We start from the raw sequence: 15,929 nt of genomic DNA, 5'->3' as shown, positions 1-15,929 counted from the left end.
CAGTAACACAAAGGGATTACAACTTGATATCAAGTAGCCTGGGAGAAGCGTGAGCATGAAAGTACAGGGGTGTGTTTTACTGTAGACCATGTGGATCCCTTGTGGAAGTGCCTGGAAAAGACCTCCCAAGCCCTAGGAGCGATTAATAATGAAATCAACTAATAACAAGATCTGCAATGTGAAGAGAAAAGTAGCCAGCATTTTGTTATGGGGAGCAAATGAGCAAACCAGCAGGGGACATGCTGATCATGTCTGATTCATGTCTTCTCTGTAATCTCTGCTAAAGTTTTAACAGCCCAGGAAGATGAATTACCCACTCTAACCAACACAGGGATCAGCATGGGGTTTATTAGAAGCAGGCTATCATTTAACAATGTCAGGAGGGTATTTATTATTAAGCAGTAGACTCCACAGTCTAAATGGAAAACCATCACTCCTCCTTAGACACCAAACAAGGTATGTTCATAAAGCCAAATGGCCAATACATCGTAGTGCCTGAACACAAACACACAGTCTGCTTTCCTGGACCTCAGGGCTTTCTATGTTTAGCTGCAGGCTAAAAAGCCAGAATGTTTGAAGCTACTGGAGGACAAAGCTGTACACCCCATGCCAAATTTGACTCTCAAAACTCCCTGGTGACTTCGTTCCAGTGAAGAAGGAAACTGGAGAAAGATTTCTGGGTTCAGCACAGAGGGATTGGTTAAAAGTGGATGCTTTTGGGCCAGGGTGCAAAACCCTCTGAAAGCAACTCTGCTTTCTTATATGCACTGTGTGCTTTCAGCTCAGAGATTGCTCAGTCCTTCCCTTTTCCTGGAGCCCAGTGCCTTTGTCCATAAGAAGATCAATCAGTAAAATGTCTGGTAATACACAGTGAACATTTTGGTTTTATTTATCGCCACATTAAGATACCCAGTATGGAAGCATAAACAATACAGTTGAAGTAAACCACCACTTAATGTAGTAATATTTCAAGGTGGATTTGTGGGAAAGGCTGGGGGCTGGCCATGTTTTCAGTCCAGCTTTGCAAATCCAGAGTATTTCTGGACCAGCAAACGTACAATGCTCTCAACCTGTAGCATGGCCAAGGAACTCTTGGATTTTGCAGTTCTGCTCTTGCTGAACAGTCAAACAGCAATCACAGCAACATCTTCTGGTCTAAATGTGGGGAAGAGCTCCTGGGCACAGCCATCTGAGTGATGTGACTGTCTGGCTGTGGGCTGCCACAGCTGGCTCTGAACATCACCAAAAAAATCTTTTCTTTGCAATTTATGAGGTCTAATCAGCCATATTTTTAACAAATCCTCCTAATGGCCCTGTTGAGAGACACCTTGAAATATGACAAAGTGGATTTTCAAAATTTAGAAGCCAAACTGTGGAATGAACTGAGAGCTGTGTCACGGATGGAGCAAATACATCAGACTAATTTTTTCACCTATTTTTATCAGCTGTCTGGGAATACCTGATTTCTGAAGTTTAAGCAATATCACAGAAATTTCTTAATGTTTCATGTCACTTTAAATTATTTTCTTTAATTTCTCAGATTAGGGATTTGTGAATATATTAGACTAGAAATGCAGAATGTAGATTATACAGAATTAATGTTGATAATTTAAACCTTTAAACCTGCTCTTCATCAAAAGTTGCTTTGTAAAAAGAAAAATGAACCAGTTGACTTTTCTATTCCTCATTATTGCCTTGCACTTGGAAATACCAAATGTCCATTTGAATGTTATTTGCAACTGAAGCCAGTCTTTGCATCTCAATCTGAGATATCTTTTGGTCTGGGGCATGGATCTGGAGGGTCTTGCTGTAACACAACTTTTTCAGTTCTCTTCACCTTCAGTGTTCAATTTGTCCATTCAAATTTGAAGTCCTTTTGTGTTTCATTGCCATTCCCATCAGCTGCTCCTACTGCTGTCACTGTTCCCTGAATTCCCCATAACCATTATCCCTGATCAAGTCATAAAAGCAGATATGATACCATCTCCACAGGAATGGTTTTCATCTAGGTGTGATGAATACCCCTTGCACTGCAATAGCTTGGATTCCAGCCATGCATAATTTTTGCATTAATTATGTCATTACTGTTTAATTGCTGCAATTAGCAGCATCACTTTCTCTGAGCCATCACTGTCATCATATGGCCTCCACATTATGGCAGGATCCCACCTGTTGGGGCACCCAGTGCAGCTGTATGGGATGTCCATGTAATAATATCAAGGAGCTGTGCTCTACCTGACCACAGGATGGGCTGAGCTAATACCTCTTTTTTGTGAAGGCACCCAAAACCCTGCAAGGTGACCTGCAAAAAGTTGTCTCTCTGAAATGTTTCTTTTTTATGTCCTTTCTCTGTAGCTTCAGATGGCTACACAAAGTGCAGGAAATAGGGAATAAGGTCTCAACCTGAATTTTAAGGAGCTTTATAAACTCAATTTATATGCCATCGTGGCAGTAAGTGCCACCTGGAGGTGACAGGCACGTTGTTTGGGAGACCTGGCACTGCGTGTCAGGAGGCAGAGTGACAAGGGTGTGACCACACTCTTCAAAAGCCCTGTAGCTGGTCACCTCATGCAGAAAGGGATTCATTCCCTTCAGAGCTATCAGGGTGATGTTTCTGCAAGATCTGAGTGCTTCCTGCCATCTGGTGAAAATGTTAAGTGGTGAACTAATGGCAGGAGTGTCATCTGGGAGGGCTTTGGGAACCCACCCCCACCTGTAGCTGTGATATTTTATGAAAAATCTTTTGTGCTAGAATTTTTTCCCCTCTTGAGGAGCTGAGAACTTCAGGAAAGAAATGTAAACAATAACTATCTGCTGCTGTGGAATGCAACAGGTGCATCTGTGATTGGTGCATATTAGTTGTTTTTAATTAAAAGCCAATCACAGATGCAGCTGCATCAGACTCTGAGAGTCACAAGATCTTGTTCTTTGTAGCCTTCTGATCAATCTTTTCTCTCTGTTCTTTTAGTATAGATTTAATGTAGCATTTTAATATAATATATATCATAATATAATAAACCAGCCTTCTGAAAATAGGGTCAAGCCTCACGTCTCCACACATGGAGTGTTTCCAACACCCACCTAAGCCCCTGCTGCATGTGCAGGGGGGGCTCTGTGCAGAGCCACTTGTGGGTTTGTAGGACCTCAGGGAATCCTGCTAGGATGAACCAGATGGAAGCACCTCACAGGCCCTCTGTTTGCATGAGGCACTCTGTTTTCATCCACAGCACAAATTGTTGCACCTCCAGGCCACATCTTTGCTGTTTCTGACTTTTTTTTTTTTAAGGTAAAATTTTCAACATTTCTTCTTGTCAGTCTTCTGCACTAAATTAAAATCCATTTGAGATAATATCAGTTCAGCAGGTTATTTGTTAATCCTACAGCTATAACACCTGGGAAAAGCTGCCAGGGCTAGGGTACACTCCTGGTGTTAGACAGGTACCAAAGTCTGCATTTCCATTTTGCACAGGGGGAAGGGCTTGTTTCCCAGAAGGAATCACTCTTCCAGTAACCTGACCAACCCTCGAGAGATTATACAAATCAAAACTGCATTTTCTTATTCAGAAGCAAGATTAGCTCTTTAAGGGGAGTCACACTTTGTGCTGTGCTTGCTGGGCTCGGGAGGTTCCTGGCTGTGGCTCTCAGGTCTCCCATTCAGCGTCAAGCTGTCTGCTAACAGCACCATCAGTCCTCATTACTGCACAATATCCATCAAGCAACGAGCCCTGGTGTCTATTTAGCAGCAGGAGATCCTTATCCAGGAGAAGTGTTCTGCCTTAAGACATTCTGCCTTAAACAAGGGTCAGCCATCCTGCCAAATGCATAAAACTCACTTTGCCCAAGCACTTATTTTGAGTGGAGCAGAGAGAAAAATAACTTCATGAGTTGCTTTTAATTCTTAGTGAATTTTTACCTTTTTTTTTTTCCATGTGTGTGATGAGAAAGCTTTTTGTGTGCGCTTCTGGAGCTTTTTGGAGCCTTTTTTTTTTTTTTTCCTTTTTGCAATGGCCCTGCTGGGAGTTCTTATGATTGTTGCATTCATTTGAGCTTGCTTACACAGACAAAACTCACTCAAGCAAAATCGCTGCTGATCACTCTGCAAGTGGGAATGATGATGAGGTGACAGTTATATGGGCTCAGTTTCATGGACATAAACCATCTTCATTGGCTGGAAAAGCTGCCTTGGGAGGAGTTCAACCTTTTCGTGTTTGTTTCAAGCACTTAGGGAAAAAGGCAGCAATTACAGAACGTGGCTTTAGGTCACTTTAAGTCACCCGGTGATGAACATTTATGCCACATATTACCAGCTTTATAAACTGCACTGTTCTGTGCCAGTGGTTACCCACTGTATAGGTAATTGTAAAACAAACTCCATATTCCAATTGACACCCTTTCTAATTACATCTCACCTTCATTAGGCTATTAAAGTGATAAATGCTAGCAATTACATTGATCTCCAGTGAAAACCCTCTGTCTGTGGTGTGAGTGATTTGCCCAGGAGCCCGGCAGAACTCTACCAGTGGAGCAAAGCTCTGAACAAAATAACCCCAAAAAAGGAAAGGGAATTTTTTTTTTTTTTTTTCCTGAAAAGCAGCTCAGCTGATTAGAGAGTATCTGACACCAAAGTCCATGCCCAGCATCGAACAGCACAGCTGGATGGGGCAATCTTCTCCTTTTAATTGGATCTCTGCAGGAGGGGGAAGAGTGAGTGGATCTGGCTTCAGCGTGGCACAAGGTGTTCTCCTTCAGCACTGGTGGCTGTTCTGTGGCTGTCCTTTGCACATTTTGGCCTTCCCATGGTCTTGCACAGGAGATCTCCCCCATATGAATGGACAGGAATGGATGGACATCTCTGTGTGTGTATAGGATTTAAATGTGCATGGTTTCCTGTGCTCTAGCTCAGGTGTGGTCTCTCCTGCATGAGCCAGACATAGGTGGGAAGACAAAAAGCTGCTTTCTGTCACAAGGATGGGATGTGGCACAGCCCTGGATGGTGGGGAAGCCTTAGGGAGGATTCCCAGGTGTTGAGCTGCCCTGTGGCAGGGGTGCCCTGGCTTTCCTTCCTCCCTGGCAGCCCCCTCTAGAGAGCCAGGGAAAAGAGCTGGTGACATCTGGGGTTTGGGTTTCTCCCTCTTGAGGGATTTGGGGGAGCAGAGGAGACAGGGAGGGGAAGGGGCTTTTTTGCTCCCGTGCCTGCAGCACCTCCTCCCAGCCTGATGTGGGGAAGGAGTGGAGGGGACACCCAAATGGGAGCCTTTCTGTGTGGTCAGGAAGTGGGACAGAGGGTTTGGGATCACCCTGGGGGTTTGCCCTGTTTCCATGCCATAGGAAATTTAATTTTAAATCCTCACAATGCTTTGTTACAGCCATGTGTGCGTTTCAGTGGAGACAGCAGCCAGCCACCACAGGAGCAGATGTTCCTTTTCCTGCAGGGTTGAGCCAGCCACGGGGATGGAGTGTCAGATTTGTAGTTCTTTTTTAATAAATCTGATAACTTCTGCAGACTTTTTCCTGCAGGACAACTGCTGTTAATGCCACGAGCATGGCCTCAGCTGGACACAGGCTTGCCCAGCTCCTCAGGGATGGTTTCTTGGGGGCCAGACAACTGGGGCTTCCTATGAGCAACATATTTGCCAGAGAAGGACAGCCAGAGTTGCCTCCTCTTATCATTCCTGGTCTCTGTATGGACAGATTGAGGGCTTCTCAAATGCAGTCTCTGTCTGAAATGGTTTGCTGAATGTGGTCATTAGTCATTTCTGATTTATGAATTTTTCAGTCTGTGAGCACCTCAAAGTCAGGTATTTGGGATTCAAAATCCTGCCTGTGCTGATGTGTTGATTAGCTGGTCTGAATGCATTGAGGTATTTGATGTGTTTCTATTTCGTGACTAAAATGAGCATGACCTTAAAATGTTTTGTACTACTAAAAATAATAAGCCATTAAAATCCTTAGTAGTTGGCCTATGCCTTAAGAATATTATCCAGAGCTGGGAAGGAACAGCTGTGGCTGCTTATTGACAAATGATAGCAGTGAACTTTCCCCCAGCTTCTTCTGACAGGATTGCTTTTTGATCTGTGCATTTCCTTGCCATATCCGAGTATCTTGCAGGAAAACCCTGAGTAAAGCTGTCACCATCTGTTTTGTTATTTCTTCCATTATACCAGAAAAAGACACAGGTGAAAGGGGATGATTTGTTTTGGTATGAATGCCCTCTCTAATAAGGACTGTTCTAGCAAAGCTTTCTGCATTTCATTAGCTACAGGCTGGACATTGCACTAGCCTGTTGATGTGAAAATTTTGTGAGTTTTCACCCAAATGATAGAACCTCCATCTATATTCAGTGACTCGTGCTGCACAATGTGAAATCTGTTTTCTGTGACTATTTTTTGCCACTAAAATCTTTTCTTAGAATACTACTTTTGAATATATTATTGCCAGTAAAATTATTTAGAGTGCATTTGTAGAAAAGTAACATGAAGTTAGCAGGAAAAAAAAAAAACAGGAAGAAACAGGAAAGATAATTTCTCAGAAAAACAATGCAGATATAAAAGCCTCTTCCATTGAATACCAGCCTGGTGACCTCAAGTGAGGATGTACACAGCCCTCCTGAGCTGCCCTGCCATTCTGAAAGGCATTCTGTGACTGCCACCACCCAGTCACCTCCTGGGATGAGTTCTCTGGGTCATGGGAGGAAGAGAGAGAAAAATCAACGGGAGGTGCCTGCTTCTGTGCAAGGGTGAAGTTCATGCCTGGTGTAACCTTCTGTGAAACCAAAGGTGCTGGTGAGGCTGGGGCAGAACTGCCTGGGCCCCAGGGGTGCTGGAGGGTGTTTGTGTGTGTTTTACTGCATCAAGAATAAACAGAAGTGTGTGTGAGTCAAACCAACACCTCCCCTGGCCAATGACAGCAGCACGAGTCAGCAGATGGAGTTCCTGTTCTCTGGTGACACCCAGCTTGCTGCCCACGAGGAGCCCAACCCCAGGCCATAGTCAGCAGCTAGAGTCAGTGGACCTGGTCACTGCAAATATTTACTCTTCAAGCCCTTCTGACACAAATTTAAACAAATGGCCTTGCACAGATGCAGGGGTGATGTAGCACCTTGTGTTCAAGCTATCAACACAGATGCAGATGAAAGGAAACAGGGAAATGTTCAGGCATGTGGGCTTCTCTTCAGGTCTGAAAGCAAGCCCAAAAGGATGCCCTTGCTGGCAGGCAAAGCAGCATTATTATCTGTTTACCAGGAGGCAGTTTGCAGGTGCCCATCCCCTCCAGCCTGGGTCAGATGCCTTCTTTAGGGCAGAAAAGAAGTCTGTGGTGTGGCCACGTGGCTCTTGGCATCTCCTGTGGCATTTGGCAGTAGGGATGGAACTCCGTGTTTGTGGCCTGTTCCTGATGTGGCCATGGAGCCCAGGCAGGGCTGGGGTGCTGCTGCCTTGTCTCAGGTGTGCTCTAGGCTGCACTGAAGTTATTGCATTATTCTGTCCAAGTCAGTGGCCTTTGGGTTAGATCCTGGAGCCAGCAGGCACCTGGGCATGGTTTTATTCAGAAATCCAGGCCTTGAGCTAATCCCTGGTTAGAGAAACAAGATTTTTCAGGTGTGTTTCTGAGATGGACTCTTGAATTATGAACAGGAATTCATTTTCCAACTGAATGGTTTCTGATTTCGCTTCAGATTGTCTCTCTGTGAATGTTTCACCAGTAAAAGTTTCCTGCTCCCTGTTGACTGAGAGGGTCTGAACTGCCACCAGAAGCAGGGGCAAAAAAAAGGTGAAGGTGTGTACTTACAGCCACTTTTCAAACTCCCCTTTCTTGTATCTGCACTGGAGCTCTGTGGCCTGTATTGCTGAACAGTTAACACAAGTAGAACCAAAGCATAGAAATCTTCATAATACATATTTTTTATTATAATCACTTGGCTTTTCCACAGCCCATAACCGTGATCATTAACAAAATGTCCAGAGATTTATGAAGTCTGTTAAAAAAAAAAAAAAAAGTTAAAGATTAACTATTCTGAAACTTCCTTGGGTTTTTATATACCCGACAGTTAAAATACAGTAAAATGATTTTAATCATTCCTCATCCTGACACGGAATAATTGTTTGTTCTTACTGTTTGGATTACAGAGGTCTCTCAAGATCCAGTCAAAGGATCAAAGTCTTACTGTGTGAGGCACTGTACATACATCATAAATCTGTGGCCCCAAAGAAGCTGCAGGATGGGCTATTTTTCGATTTTTGTCTCCCAGCAATGCAGTGATGTCTTTTCCCTCTCTCTTTCTCTGGCAGTCCAGTTATTTAGTGCAAAACCTATCTTTGTGATTTCCTCCAATGCTCTGTGTTGCCCCTAGTTAATAGGACCATCCCCAGTGCTTTGGCAGGAGGATATAAAAGGAGAGGAGAAGAGGAAGGTAATTCTTTGTTCTGGGAATCCGATCCATCACTGCCCGCGGTATTTCCTGCTCAATAGCATCCTCTGTCACTCACTGGGGCTTATATTGGGTCAAACACATTCGAGTTGGATTCTCCAGCTAATGGCTACCAAGCACTGCTCTCAGTAGGCTGCAACAAGCACAGTAATTGAAATTCAGACTGCAGCAGAGAAAAGGCTTAGCCTTCATCTCAGCACATCACCCACCTGCTTATTCACAGTTTTCTCTGGATGCAGTAAACAAGGGGCTCCATTCAGTCTTGCCCTGAAGTCTTATCCCATATTAGTAAAAGAAATATGACAGTACATAGAGATCCCAGCACTGATTGTTTTTAGGTTCAAAGTGTCTCATCTTTTTGCTCTGGAGAAGAAACTTTTGCTGGTTCACTGTGGCAGAGTAAAGGTCCCCAACTGGTTCCTGGGGGTTGCTGGATTCCTGTTGCCTTTTTCCATTAGTGAGTCAGGAGAGCTGCTTCCTTCAGCTCTGCTCCACTCTCACTCCCTTTCTGCATCTCCCTGTGGCTCACCAGCATCAGAGTAGCTGGAGGAAATCAGATGTCTGGGAGAGGGATGAGATGTTTCTCACCAGGTGGGCTGAGGGGGGATGTGTCTGCTTCTCATTCTGTTCTTGCTCCATCTTAAACCCTCTCTTATATTAGTATTGATATAGTGAGATTAGTGATTTGGTCTGGGATTCTCTAATAAGCTCACCAAATTTTAAATTAACAAGTTTTCTTTCAGAAAAAGTTAAAAATGCACCAGGAATCAAGGCACTGTCATGTTGTTTTCCAGTCTGTCTTTACTCTCTTGGGTGCTTCCCAGCATGGTACTGTGCCAGTTCTTCTTACCCCAAAGGGAAGGAATCATTTCCAGGTCTGTCTCACCCTAGGGCTGGTCCTGCTGAGCCTTGTCCTCTCCTAGTGTCCCTCTTCCCTTTCAGGCATTATCTTGCATTTTTCACTTTTTTACTGGATAGAATAATTTTCACAGAAGTCATCCTCTGTAAATGACCTGAGACTCTGCCCTTCTTTTTACAGTCTTGTGCATTTTGGCCCTGTTTCTATCCTGTGACTGTTACCCATAGCCTCCTGTGTTTGACCATGGAATTAGAGTTCAGTTCTTCTTCCTCCTCCCCCAAGAAGAAGGAAACATTTAGAAATATAGTGCAGTTTGGCTGGACAAGTTAAAGGCAATGTCTGATGTGCTTCCTTAATACATTGTAGAATATAGATAATCAGTGAAGAACATTAGTTGAAATGTCAGTGAAAAGTGACAGAAACATTCTCTAGGGACCATATGCTGTTCTGTGCACTGGCATCTCTCTCTGCATACATGGCTCTGAGCCCTAGCTAAGTGCCTTATCTGGCTATTTAAGGTATTTAATTAATACCTCAGATAGAGTACCAATCCTCATTTTCCCATGTACTGATAGAGCAGAGCAAAGAGAGCAGCCCTGTTATCAAAGCACACCGTGCAGCTCTGAGAGGAACCTTTCATCCTGACAAAAGAGCTCAGGGCTGGGGCTGCTCTGAGGCAGGGAAAGGGAGCTCTGAGGCAGGGAAAGGGAGCTCTGAGGCAGGGAAAGGGAGCCTGCTGCCAGCAGAGTGTGGGGACAGAGGTCACAGAGCAGGGCCAGCCTGGGAAAGGTGGTGCCAGCTGCCATGGCCACACAACCAGGTGGAAAAGGAGAGCAGAACACACAAACCCTTCCTTTTCAAGGGACCTTGATGTGATGTGCTGCTCTGTTAGTCCATGCAGGTCACAGCTGGGCCCCCACAGCTCTTGGGAAGCAGAATTTGGGGAGGGCAGCTTTCTCCATCAGGGATTTGTGTGTTTGAAGCCAGGTTGAGTCCTGATGCTGTGATGCTCAGGATGACTGCCCCAGGAGGGCACCAATGGGCTCTGTTCCTCAGATTTTCCACTTGTGCTCACCCCTTGAGCTTTGCTTCTCTTTCAGCTTGGATGGCATTCTGTCTTTCACATGTCCTAGAGCACCCACCAGAGCCATGCTGCAAAGGGACAAATGCTCTCTGGTTCCAAGTCTGTACAGTTATTGAAACTTTATAGTGGTAAACCCCTCAACTCTTTCTGTACAAGATCTTCTTGTTGCTTTTTTTTCCCCCCTTCCTCCCCTGACAGCTGGCATCAGCAGCAGAACTGTCTCAGTTACTGGAGGAGACCACTTCTGTCTGGAGCTTTTCTCCATAGATTTGCCATCCTTTCTATGCCTCTCAAATCAGAGGTCATATTTTCCTTTGGTTTTGTGCTAAATAAATCTAGTCTCCAGACTAAGCTGAGCAGCCTTCTTTATGGACAATGCTTTGCTTTTAACTTGTGTCAGTCAGATGAGAAAGCTGAGATGTATCTGGCTCCAAAGTAATCAGGATGTGAAAACTCAGGCTGGTGATGTTTTAGGTGCTTTGAGATTTTTTACTTTTCAACCCTGTGATGTTGGCAAGTGCTGATGCTGTCACAAAAGCTGTGATAGGACTCTTCTCTTGGCCAAAATCATTCTTAGAGAGAGATCAAATGGGTCTCTGTGAGTGGGATACAAAGTGTGTACTGCTTTTTTCAGAGGAAAAGCACCAGGTTTAGGTACCCAGAGTGTCCCAGGGAAGCACAGCATGATCCTGGGAGCCTTGCACCACGCTCCCTGGGGCTGCCAGGAGAGCTCCCTGCTCTCCTGTCCAGAAGGCAGAAAAGATCTGTATCACTCTTACCTCATGTGGTAACTGAGGTGAACACAAATTTTTTCTGACTTTACTGTCAGGTCTGTAGGTATCTCACCATCCTCTCTCAAGACAGCTTTTCTTTTTAAACTGCCCAGGTACCTTGCAGGTGTGTATGCTTGGGTTCTGCTGCTTCAGGAGAGGTCACCTCTGCTGGATCGGGGGAAGATGAAGCCAGAGTCATCAAAAACATGTGATTTCTGGTTTTTCTAACCTTTTAAATTTGCAGGAATTTGGTGATGGGGTTGTTAGTCTGAGAGATTCATTCAATTTCTCCTTCTATGCCACTATTTTTATTTCATGGAACCACTGTTCTCAAGCAGTGGCCAGCACTGTCAGCATCCAGCACAGTTGCTGTGTGGGGGAGAAGCTCCACCAGCATTTCTCAGAGGACAAGGCCAGGGTGTCATGTCTGTGGCTTCCAACCAACTCGTGGCCTTAATTCCCCTGTGACAGTGTTGGGGCTTGCCATAATTCACCTTCAGATCCCTCTGTGCTGATTTGGGTCTGAAGTCCATTTTCAGGTTTTGGGTTTGTGCTGCAGGACAGGGAATCCCAGAGGAGCTGTCTGGCTTGTCTCAGGCTGCAGCCCTGAATTTCTCCAGGTGTTGGATGTCTTGTGGGAGCCAGGAGGAGAGGTGCACAGCCAGGAGGAAAGGGGGAATGCCAGCACCTCCCAAATGGCAAGATGTCAAGGAAGCTGTGCTGTGCACGTCAGTAGTCAGCAAAGACTGGGAACCCCAAATGTTTTCAGTGAGCTGTCAGAGCGATCTGCAGGCCAAGGATTCTCCTTTAGAGGATGGCGGGGATGTTTTCTGGAAAACAAACAAATGTGAGGCTGTCACAATCTGTTCACACCGAGACAAAAACAAAACAAAAAAGCGTGAAATAAATTTTCTCATACCCACGAGGCTTGAACGAGGCTGGAGGCAGAAATGCCAAATTAGGGCTAGTGTGCTGATGAAAACAAGAGCTTCATTTTGATGTGCCTTGCACAAAGGGGACCCAAAAAGCTGCTTATGAAGAGGTAGATGGGGGACACCAAGGAGAGAGGAAAAAAAGTGCTCCTTCACTTACCTTTCCAAAGAGTTGCTAGCAAGGTTTGGTGAAGTGAAACAGCAGTGCTATGACCAGGTGGGAGAGTGTGCCACCTGCAAGGACAATGTCATGATGGCTCTGTTTAAAAAATGTTTTGGTGTTACTCCTGGTGATAGGATGGGCTTATTCTCAAGGAGATTTTCACTGCTGGCTGCTGAGGGGCCAAATATCTGGGATATGTAGGGGTTTTGTAGAGATTTGGTATTCAAAGTGGTATCATATTCTGTTCCTCATTCGAATGAAAACAAAGTCCAAAATTTCCTGGGAAATCACATTCTTAAAAATAATGTCAGGCTGAATGCAGAGAGCTATTTATTGCAATAACACTTGAAATCTTTTTTACATTGCAGTGTTAAACCTTCTGGATAATGCAGAGATGAGCCTGAAGTGATGGGATTTTCATGAGCAAAAGTTGCAACCATTGCAAAATCAGAATGGAGCCCAATGGCATTATTGAAATGTTTGTATCTTTCTCGTGGTGAAAATTCATTGTTAGTGTCTTTCATGTTTGACAGAATTGCATTTTTCTGAAGGAAAAATATTCCACTGGGAAATTCTAGTGCTAATATGGGTGTCGGTAGCAGGCTGCCTATTTTTTTATTTTTATTTTTATTCTCAAAGAATTCCCACTGTGGTTCTGAAGCCAGTGGATATTTCTTCTGAAGATAGGGCTCTGGAGAGAGATATTTTTCAAACCAAATCCCCCCTCCCCCAAGTGGCAGTTAGGATCTAGCTCTGTGGATTCATTATGCACTGTTAGGCAGCTGCCACATTTCACTCAGGCAACAGTTGTACTTCATTTATGAGCAAAATGATTCATATGTGAATATGGCAAGAGTGCTGCAGCTCGTGGTGAATTTGCACTGAGGAGCAGCTCGTGGGTGAGGATTGGGTAAAAACAGATGCTGAAGTAGGACTTTGTTACTTGCCTGATAGTTTTTACAGTCATAAAAGTTTATGTTTTAGGAGGGCAGGTCCTGCCAGAAATAGGAGTGCATAAACACAGAGCAAAGGAGCTTGTTTATGACTAATATTAATCATAGCTTCCCTGCATCTTGTCTAAAAGAAGCAAATAAATGGTAACACTTGACCTATATACAAAATTATGAATGAGGAAATGAAATGGATTGATAGTATTCTTACATTAGTCCCATAATGCAAAAACAGTGGGATGCCCAATCACTGCAGCAAATGTGACAATGATTGAAGGATGATTCCTCTTTTACACAAAACCTATTTGTGTTCACTACCCTGGAAAATTTCCCAGCCTGTTTCTTTTATTTACCACGGTGTAAATTAGGAGCCTTTCTGCTAAAAAGAGTGTGATCTTCACGGGGGTAAGAGCAGCAGAAGTAAGAAATTAAGGCATATGTCTGGAATGTTGCAAAAAATAACAGTCTTAATACTTCAGTGCAGAAGCTCTGTGGGTGGAGTGAGGAGAGTTCCCTTTCTGAAGGCCAAGGCTTCCACCAGGACTCGGGAAAAGTCATGCAGCTCCTCCCCAGCCAGCCCTGGGAGATGATGCAGAGCTCTGTGCCTCACACATGCTGCTGGCTGCTGTGGGGCTGTGGTTTGGGTTAGTGCTGAAGGCAGTGCTGATAGCAGAGAGATGTTTTTGCTGTTTTTTGGCAGGGCTTGCACACATCAAGGCCTGCTCTGCTCCTCACCCACCAGCAGTGAGCGGGCTGGGGGCACAAGGAGCTGGGAGGGGGCAGAGTCAGGGCAGCTGGCCCCAGTGCCCAAAGGGACACCCCACAGCACAGGGCAGTGTCCAGAGCTGGGGGAAGGAGGAGCAAGGGGGTGTTTGAGTCTGATTTCCCAATAACTGCTCTGGGTGATGAGCCTCTCTTCCCAGGAGATGGCTGAACACCTGCCTGCCCATGGGAAGCAGGGAACTAATTCCTTGTTTTGCTTTCCTTGTGCTTTTTCTCTACCTTTTGAGGTGTCTTGGCCTCAATCCATGAGTTTTTTCACTTTTACTCTTCCAGTTCTCTTCCTGATCTGGTGGTGGAGGAGTGAGTGAGCTGACAGCTGCAGTTAGAGCATGACATCTATCCAGAAGAACAGTCTACCCTCAGAAAAGCCAGGCAAAGAGGAGATATAAGTGTTTAGTTTAAAAATCAGTTTTAAAAGAGCCTCTGTGTTGTGCAAAATTTTTTTTGTGTATTTTTATCCCAGGGTAGAGAGGAATAAAGATTCACTAAATGCCAAAAATCTGTGGTGCCAGCTGAGACCTCACAAACCATGTTGGCTTCACAGAAAACCTGGGTTCAACATCACCTGCTGCTAATTGCCCTCCAGTGCCATTACCCAAAGAGGAAGCTGTTGGTCCTAAGTAAAGGGGTCCTCCTTTATTTGGGTTTTACCAGCCCTGAGTGGTGCCTTGCAGTGCAGAAGCAGCTTTGATTTTTCAGTGGTCCTTCAGCATCTTTTGTTCATGAGAAGATTAAACTGCACATCTACCTTTAGATGGCTTCGTGTCCCTGCTCTGCAAAAGCAAACTTTAACTCAGGGGAATTGTTGGCACTTGCTACAATCTCACAGGGTACCACTGGAAGAAAACACCTCTGCTCTCCCAATGCACAGCCCTGTGCACTTTACTCAAATCCTTCTGGGTTGGTTTTATTTTCTTTTTCTTTTTTTTTTTTTTTTTTCTTGCAGGTTTCCACAGATACTTAGGGTAGCAAATAATCCCAAGGCTCATTACTGCACATAAATCCCTCAGCCTTCTGAGTTTCCTTCTCTGGAGCCACTGCAAAAATGGACACATCAATACAGCCTTCTGCAGAAAAGCTGACAATCTCAAAATGGGCTCGTGCTGCAATAACTGAAATCTCCTGCCAGGTTGGTGATGGGGCTTTCTAATCAACTTTGCAATGAATATTTCTTAAATCATGTTAATCCACCATTTAAGCAGAGATATCAGTTCCAGACAATGAATCCCATGGCTGGAGGGGGCTGTACCTGCCGTTCCCGGGGAGGAGGCGATGAGCAGCTCCTGCTGTCAGAGGAGCCAGCAGCTATGGCATTTATCACCTCACAGCTCCTTCGCTGCAATGAAGGAAAGCTTTGCTCCCTGCTTCTGCTGCAATCAGCTTTTATTTATGTAGTGGTTATGGAAAACAGCTCTTAAAGGAAAACTGCACCTGTTTTGCCCTCTGAGGCAGATTTTGCGCTAATTTACATGGATGCATTTCCTATTAGAGTTTGCTAAATGCTGGGGTCTCACGAGGAAATGAAAGCCCTTAAATACGAGCAGGCAGAGTGCAGTACCCAGCTTTCAGACCCACAGAGCTATAGTAAACCCTGATGAAGAAGATGAACTGTCTTTTTCATGAGCACTTTTATGTTCTCATCTCCCATAGCTCCCAGGAACCAGCTGCTGTGTGAACTGCTGACATCCCAGCTCAAAGGGACTGCAGACCAAACAGAAAGTCTTGTCCTGGGGAAATTCCTGAGCCCAGGAGATTGTAGGATTACTGTGGATAAGTAAAGAACTATGGATTGATAAATTTTTCTGTTAATCCCCAAGGTGAACTTAATGAACATCCACTGCAGAGTAACTTTTCATGAACAAGCTGTGGTAACTTGAAAAAAGAGAGGGGAATTTCTTGGGTCTTTAGTCCCACTCCAGCTCAAAGCAGGTTGACTTCTGAGTCAGGTGTTGCTGCTTAT

The 15,929-nt window shown here is 44.6% G+C and overlaps 1 protein-coding gene across 3 annotated transcripts in view; it reads left to right on the top strand.

Annotated features, from left to right (window-relative positions):
* Positions 1-15,929, top strand: part of CAPN13 (calpain 13) — a 69,072-nt gene that overhangs the window by 2,625 nt on the left and 50,518 nt on the right. For 2 of the 3 annotated variants that reach the window (XM_064415328.1, XM_064415329.1), the window contains exon 2: positions 14,916-15,098. The exons of the other annotated variant lie outside the window; for it this stretch is intronic. The gene's annotated coding sequence lies outside the window, so the exon portion shown is untranslated. The remainder of the gene's footprint in view (positions 1-14,915; positions 15,099-15,929) is intronic. 3 annotated transcript variants of the gene reach the window in all.

Source organism: Passer domesticus, chromosome 3 (genome assembly GCF_036417665.1).
Source record: "Passer domesticus isolate bPasDom1 chromosome 3, bPasDom1.hap1, whole genome shotgun sequence".
NCBI lineage: Eukaryota > Metazoa > Chordata > Aves > Passeriformes > Passeridae > Passer > Passer domesticus.
The sequence above is the reverse complement of the archived record's forward strand: the minus strand, read 5'-3'. Positions and strand labels throughout refer to the sequence as shown.